This window comes from Helobdella robusta (genome assembly GCF_000326865.2).
Source record: "Helobdella robusta unplaced genomic scaffold HELROscaffold_34, whole genome shotgun sequence".
In the NCBI taxonomy this organism is placed as follows: Eukaryota; Metazoa; Annelida; class Clitellata; order Rhynchobdellida; family Glossiphoniidae; genus Helobdella; species Helobdella robusta.
Genome location: NW_008704659.1, coordinates 523,731 through 532,069, shown reverse-complemented (window position 1 = coordinate 532,069; position 8,339 = coordinate 523,731).

Here is an 8,339-nt window from a genome sequence, read left to right as displayed (position 1 = left end):
GATGTATATAAACAAAACCCCGTAATACGCTTATAACGAATTTTCCAAGCAACACCATCATAACGTAACACGTTTATAACGAACTTCCCATCAGCATAACAACGTTAACCGTTTATAATGAATTTTTACGATAATCTCATAAAAAAAATTGTGCATCGTAATTTTATTAGGCTTGATACCATTTTTTTTATAACGAAACAGGATTGTGCGATTCGGAATTCGTATTCGTTCCGACATACCGGTTATATCGAATATAACGGATCTCAGATTGGGATTACGTTGTAAACGGATTTGTGAATTACAAAGTTGTAAATGATTGAATTGGGATTAATCAATGAGATATGGATTTTGTTTCGAAAAAGTTTAAGATATTACAACGCTTTTGTAACTTTACTTATCATTAATGAATGCACTTGAATATTTACTTGTTCTTTAAAATACATGTGTGAACTTGAACGTGTATTTATGTATATATTTGTATGTATATGTGTTTGTGAGTGTATGTATGCAAGTGTGTTTGCGTGCGTGTGTGTGAGTGTGCGTGCGTGTGTGTGTGTGTGTGTGTGTGTGTGCGTATACACGTTTCGTTATTTCAAACATTTGTATTCAAATCATCATCCAGCCACAACCGACATTAAAGCCAAACTACACTTGCACGCCGCCAAATAAAATTTCCATTACATTTCATTTCAAAAGTGGTTGGTTAGGTTATTATGTATTAAAAAAGGCTCTGTGTGAATCTCTCTCTCTCTCTCTCTCTCCATCTCTTTCATTCTCTTTCTCTCTCTCTCTCCATCTCTTTCATTCTCTCTTTCTCTCTCTTTCCCTCTCTTTCATTCTCTCTCTCTCTCTCTCTCTCTCTCTCTCTCTCGATCTCTCTCTCTTTCCAATCATTGTTTAATCACAGTCAATCATTTTTTATTTATAATTAATCAACAGCTCGGAAGAAATTATTAAGTACGGAAATTATTATTAATTTATTGACATTATTTTATTTTTTCATGTTTTAGTTTAATTCTGAGTGGCCAGGCTCGATGAATTTTTCAAATGTTATCCGTGGCAGCCTTGTAGTATTTTCCGTTTTTGTTACTAAATAAATCTCGTCTCGTCTCGTTTTATAACATTAATTCCGCACACACACACACATACACACACACACACGTACATGCATTTAAACACATGCACACATATACACACATACACACACACACACACATACATGTATACACATACACACACACACGCACAAACATTTGCCAAAAAACCTGCAATAAACAACGCAAAATATTAAAAAAATAACGATGAACCTGCCATCATAATAAGAGCTTTACACATTCAATTAGCCACAAAACTTATTGGGTTACAACCGTCACTTATATGCATAATGTATGAAGAATATACACACATACACGCACACACACACACACACACATGCACACACACACACACACACACGTATATAGTGAGGAGTTTTTCTTGGCTGGAAATTTATATTGCTTATATGCTCTGCTGATATTTTTTTTATGTATTTAGTTAAGTTGTATATTTTGTGCGTCAATGCGTGTATGTGTGTGTGTGCGTGTATGTGTGTGTGTGCGTGTATGTGTGTGTGCGTTTGTGTATATGTGTGTGTGTTTGTGTGTGTGTGTGTGCGACGTGAGCGCAATGTAATATGCTGTAGTTGTTTATGTAAGAGTGATATGAAAACATTGTTCTGCAGCATGGGTTTATAATTTTTGAAAATATTTATCTTGCGTATCATTCTTCTATTTGGATCTCTCTCTTTCTTTCTTTCTCTCTTTCTCTTTCTTTCTCTTTTTTAAATTTTCCTTTATATCTTCCTTGTTCTCTCTTTATTTTTCCATTTTCTTTTTCGTTGCTCTCACCTTCTCTCACTCTTTTTCTTTCTTACTATCTTTGTTCTTTTCATCCAATTTTAACTCTCTCACTTTTTCCTGTATTTTTTTATTTTTCATTTTTAACTCTCTCTCCTCTCTCTCTCTCTCTCTCCCTCTTTCTTTCTTTCTTTCTTTCTTTCTCTCTCTCCTTCCATGCCCATGACATGGTAACTTTTGATTGATTGCAGGACAGTGCATTGTACCTACTGCTAATGTTTGTTTAATTTATGGGATTATATTTATTCATCTGAATGTTTACACATACACACACACTCACACAAACATACACACACACACACACAAATATAAATACACTCACACTTCACACACATACAGACAAAATGTACATATAACATAAATAGTAATATTAATAATATTATAAACTTACACATATACACACCATATACAAACACACAAACAAACACACATACACACACACATATATGTATATACACCTAAACATATTAATTTTATTAGATATTGATCAAAAATGATTTTAAACTATTTTAAAATGTGATTTCACCCTACAAACACCAAGTTGTTACTGAAAATTTTTGTCAATTTTATTTATCCTAGGCCAAAATTTTTTCAAAAAATTTGCATAAAAACAATGCCCGAGGTGAGGATCGAACTCACGACCTTCAGATTACTCGAGATTACAATGGATTATGAGACTGACGCGCTACCTACTGCGCTACTCAGGCAGGTACACCGGCTATAATGATAAAAGGACTGTTTGAAATATCTATATGTTTTGTCATAAAATTGAAAATGAATTATTTATTGTTTGTATTTCTATGTTTTATCTGTTATATTTTGTAAATATTTATCTATATGTACTGTACAATCAATGAAATACGTCTTATGTGTTTATCTGTTTGTATCATAAGCTTATAAAGCCTGCTATGCAACTGACAGTATCCAACTGTAAATGAAAAGATGATTGAATAATGAATAATCCAACAACAAAATGGCTAGAAAGTGGAGAAAAATACAAAAAAAACCCAAACAACTCATCAAAACATGTTGAAAGAACATTTAACCCTGCATATAACGGTATACAACATGTGTTTTGTGACAAACAAATCATCGAAAGTAGAATGAAACGAAACACTCCAGATACAAATTTACAGTTTCTTAAATTATTTTCTCAATACCACAGCAGCAAAGCCTGGCATCACGCCATGATATGCAGCTTTGCAAAGAACATTCAACACCAGCTATATTCTACCATGGAGTATCAATTCTTATAGCCAATTTTTGGTCAGATTGGCTGGGTTGGATTATTTCATAATTGGCAGTTTAAAGTTGCCTTGATACATCATACTCTTTCTTCATTCATTTATTTATTCATTCATTCGTTCGTTCCTTCGTTCGTTCCATCTTTCATTCATTCATTCATCCATCCATCAATGCATTCATTAATTCATTCATTCATTAATTCATTCATTTTTTCGTTTATTTTTCAGTCTATAAAAATATTTAGAGAATATATGAAATGAAGTGAATGTGTCTGTACTGAAGAGTTCGGTATCTCTCCCATTATAAACATATATACGTACAAGAATAATAATCTATCTATGGTATCTATTTTGTCTTTGTTTGTTTTCTTTTATAAGTGCAGTTATTATTTCGCTTGTTTGTTTTTATTCATTCTCTCAATCATTTAGTCATTCTCTCATTCTTTTATTCATTCATTCGTTCGTTCATTCATTTCATTCGTTCGTTCGTTCGTTTGTTCGTTCGTTCGTTCGTTCATTCGTTCGTTAGTTTGTCGAATCGATCAAGTCTTTCTTATTCAACTAGGTTAACGTAGAAACGAGAACGCTGATCACACACATTCACACACACACATACACTTACGCGCACACACACACGCGCGCACACTTACACACACACACGCGCGCGCACACATTCACGCACACATACACACATTCACACACACACACACATTCACGCACACATACACACATTCACACACACTCACGCACACACACACACTCTCTCACACGCACACACATTCACTCACGCATACACACACTCACACAAATGTACAAAACAAAAGTTTCGGTCAAACAGGATCAATCCAAAAAAAACAAAATAGTGTAACATATACAAAAAATAAAAATGGAATAGATAGATGGATGAACGAATGAATGAATGAATGAATGAATTGATGAATAAATGAATGAATAAATGAATGAACGAATAAACGAATGAATGATTGAAAAAATTATTATATAGAAATAATATTGACGTAGCGCCAAATTGTGGTCTCCCTCATTACACCCGTCGAACGCAGTTTTGTCAACAAAACGCTTGTTTTCGTAACTAAAGCACTACGAATGAATGTGAATGAATGAATGTGAATGAATGAATGAATGAATGTGAACGAATGAATGAATGAATAAACGAATGAATTAATATATGTATGAATACATAGAGAGATTAATGATTGACTGACTGACTGACTGACTGACTGACTGACTGACTGAATGAATGAATGAATGAATGAATGAATGAATGAATGAATGAATGAATGAATGAATGAATGAATGAATGAATGAATGAATGAATGAATGAATGAATGAATGTATGAATAAATGGATAGGCGGATGAATTAACAATTGAAATTACATTTGAATAAAAATACCAATAAATAAACTAACTAACGTACATACAGAGGCGTCATTTGGGTGGAGGCAGGGGGGGCAATTGCCCTCCCCCCCAAGAAATCAAAATTCTAAATTGCAAACACTATAAAATAATTATATAAAATTACATAATTTATTATAATTATATATACAAAATATTGTGCTTTTTGTCAAGCACTATACAATTTATTTCATTTGTTCCTACAATAATTCATGTTCTGTTTAAAAAAAAAACCGTTGGGTTTCGCCATATTAACTGTCGCGTTCGCTGTTATTAATGTTATTTTGATTTAGCTGGAAGTCAATTTACATCATTTTTAAGATAAAGAGTGAAGGTGAGTTTGAATACAAATTGTTTCAGTTTCGTTAATAAATTTGATCAAACTTCTAACCAATAATAAATGATTAAATTAAATAATTATCAATGATATAAAAAATATTTTAAATCATCAAATTGGTAAGTCAAATAACAATAACTATTTTTTCTGGATATTGTTATAAATTTTATAAAAAGTTTGGATTATATTGCAGAAAGATGTCAGCTGGAAATGAATTACCAAAGAAAAAAATTAAACTTATAAATTATAAAAGTGTTAATTTTAAATTCTTTTTAAAAAAGATATATATAAGATATAAAATTTGGTAATTTTAAAACTTTTAAAATTTTGAAATTTTAAAAACTTTAAAAATGTAAAATTTATTATAATGTTGCATTGACGAGACTAGGTAGTGGAAATAATACTATATGCGTACATGTAGATAATCTTCTGTAAATCTTCTGACATCTTCTGTAAATAGGAATTTTGTTAATAGCATTAACAAGTTAAACTTGGTAGATTGGAGAATTATTCGAAGAATCGAGAAACTATCATATAGATTGAGTACTGTAAGAAACGCCGTGATCTTTATTAATAATATATATATATATATATATATGTGTGTGTGTGTGTGTGTGTGTGGTGTGTGTGTGTGTGTGTGTGTGTGTGTGTGTGTGTGTATTACATGCTAAGTCATAGACCACATAAGTTCGCCCCCCCCAACCAAAATCTGAAATGACGCCCCTGCGTACATACGAATGAATGAATGAACGAACGAATGAATGAATGAAGGAATGAAAGAATGAATGAAAGATTGAATGAACGTACGACTGAATGATTATGATTGATTAAATTATTTGATTGATTGAACGTGCAGTGAATGAATGAAAAACAACATTTCGCAATGATGGATAACTTGGAAAGAAAATAAAACTTATTTATAAAAGTGCATCCTGACAGAATTTTAACTTTGGAATGAATGAATGAATGAATAAATGAATGAATGATTGTTCCTCATTTATCATTATGTAATTTTATTTTTCTTCTGCAAGACTTGTGTGAATTAGGTGTTAACTAATTCATTCACTCATTTACTCACTCACTCATACACTCACTCACTCAATCAATCATTCACTCACCGATCCATTCGTTCATCCAATCAAAAAAGACAAAATTAATTTCCCAGATTCTCAATCATCTTCACCATTATCTTCTTCCAATCATAATTCTCATTAGCTGATCTACATTTTTCCATCTTCCCATCAGCCCCGGATAATCCCATTGGGATCATTAGCGTCCTTTTAATCAATCTCGCCGGTACAATATTCGTATCGATTGAGTCTATTAATCAAGTTGCGAGTACCGGGTTCGTAGAGTGCCGAACTTGAGAGGAATCATCATCGTCACTACAACCATTCGTGGCGTTCGTACGTTCATTTATTTATTTATTCATTCATTTGTTCATTTATTCATTCATATGTTTATTCATTTGTTCGTTCGTTCGTTCATTCATACATTCGTTCGTTCGTTAGTTCATTCATTTGACTGCATGAAAACTTATTTATCATTTCGGCTCTTTCTCTCTCTCTCTCTTTCTCTCTAACATTTTCTTTTCTAATATATTTCCATGTATATGCATAAGATGACGAATAAATAATTTATCAACTTCTCACTTCCACAATTTTTCTCATTTTTTTTCTCTACTCCACCTCTCTTTTTTTTTCTCTCTCCTCTCTCTCTCTCTCTCTCTTTCTCTCTCTCTCTTTTTCTCTCTCTGTTACTTTGTTGTAACGTTTTTTAATTTGTAATGAAGAACATCTTCCGATTTCAGCATAGAAAGTTTAATTTTATGAAGAAAAAAATTCAGTGTGTTTTTCACTGCAACTCAAGTCAGTCAGCATCTGAGTACATAATAAGATTCAGTGAAGCAAATTTCAGTCGCGGGAAGTCAAACAGTAAGAGTAGATGGAACTTTAAATTAATGTTAATGTATGTGTGCGTGTGTGTGCGTGTGTATGCATACATTTGATATATACTATACAAGTATAAATATATATATATATGTATATGTATAAATATATATTTTATATATGTATTTATGTATAAAATGTACAGCACATATATTAATATGTTGGGAATGAAATAGCGGAAGTAATAAATTTCATGACGTCATTACTTCATCATCATTGTCATCTTCGTCGTCATCGTTCCTTTCATAGCCATTTTCGCTATAATCATTTCATTTCATCGTCGTCACACACGATGATGAAATGGAGTGAATAAAAAAAAAGATTGTACACACACACGCACGCACACGCACACGCACCGTAAACATCACGAAAAAGCAAATTATCATGGCGTGTAGACATTCGCGAAAATAATATATTTGGCGCGAAAAACACGTTTTTGACGAAAATAAATCTGCATAATATCATTGAATATTTTCTGGTCGAACATACACATACATACATACATACATACATACATACACACACACACACAACCACACGCATACATACATACAAACAAACATACATACATACATATATACATACTTACATTCATACATATCATCGTATACAACAAATACAAAGCTCGTACATACAATCCATCATAAGTCTACTAATAAATGTGTGTATAACTCTGTTTGATTAACTAATTTATCACACATACAAAAACACATAAATCCATACATGCCTATATATACATACATACATACACACATACATACATACATACATACATACATACATACATACATACATACATACATACATACATACATACATACATACATACATACATGTATACTCTCACTTCAAAATTGGCATTCAGTTAAAAACGAGAATAATATAGATACAGCATGCCTGAATTTCTACAATATACTCAATAAAACTCTTGACACATACGCACCTCTGCAGTGGCAGAAACAAAAATATAAAAAAGCATGGGTATCTGATGAAATAATAAAATTATCAAAAAAACAGAATCGACTGTATAAAATAGCAGTCGCTGCACCAAACTCCGCTAATGTTGAAAAATATAAAAAGTTTAGAAATTACTTTACATCAGTAAAGCGAAAGGCAGAAAAAAATTATTTTCAACAAAAATTTGAAGAGGCAAAGAGTTGCTCCAAACAAAAATGGGAAATAATAAACGGTATAATGAATAGAAAACAAAACAATCTTGAAATTAATAAGCTAAAAGTTGACGACAAAATCATCGAAGACCCAGAGGAAATAAGTATTCTTTTCAATGAATACTTCATCAATGTCACAGAGAAGCTGTTAGAAAATCAAATAGTTACTGAAGATAAATTAAAAATAAATAGTGCAATCTGTAAATCAATGTATATGAACTCCACCAATGAAGAAGAAGTAACGTACATTGTTCAAAACTTAAGCAACAAAAAAAGCACGTCAGATGATACTTTAAGTAACAATCTACTTAAAAAAATCATCCCAGAAATT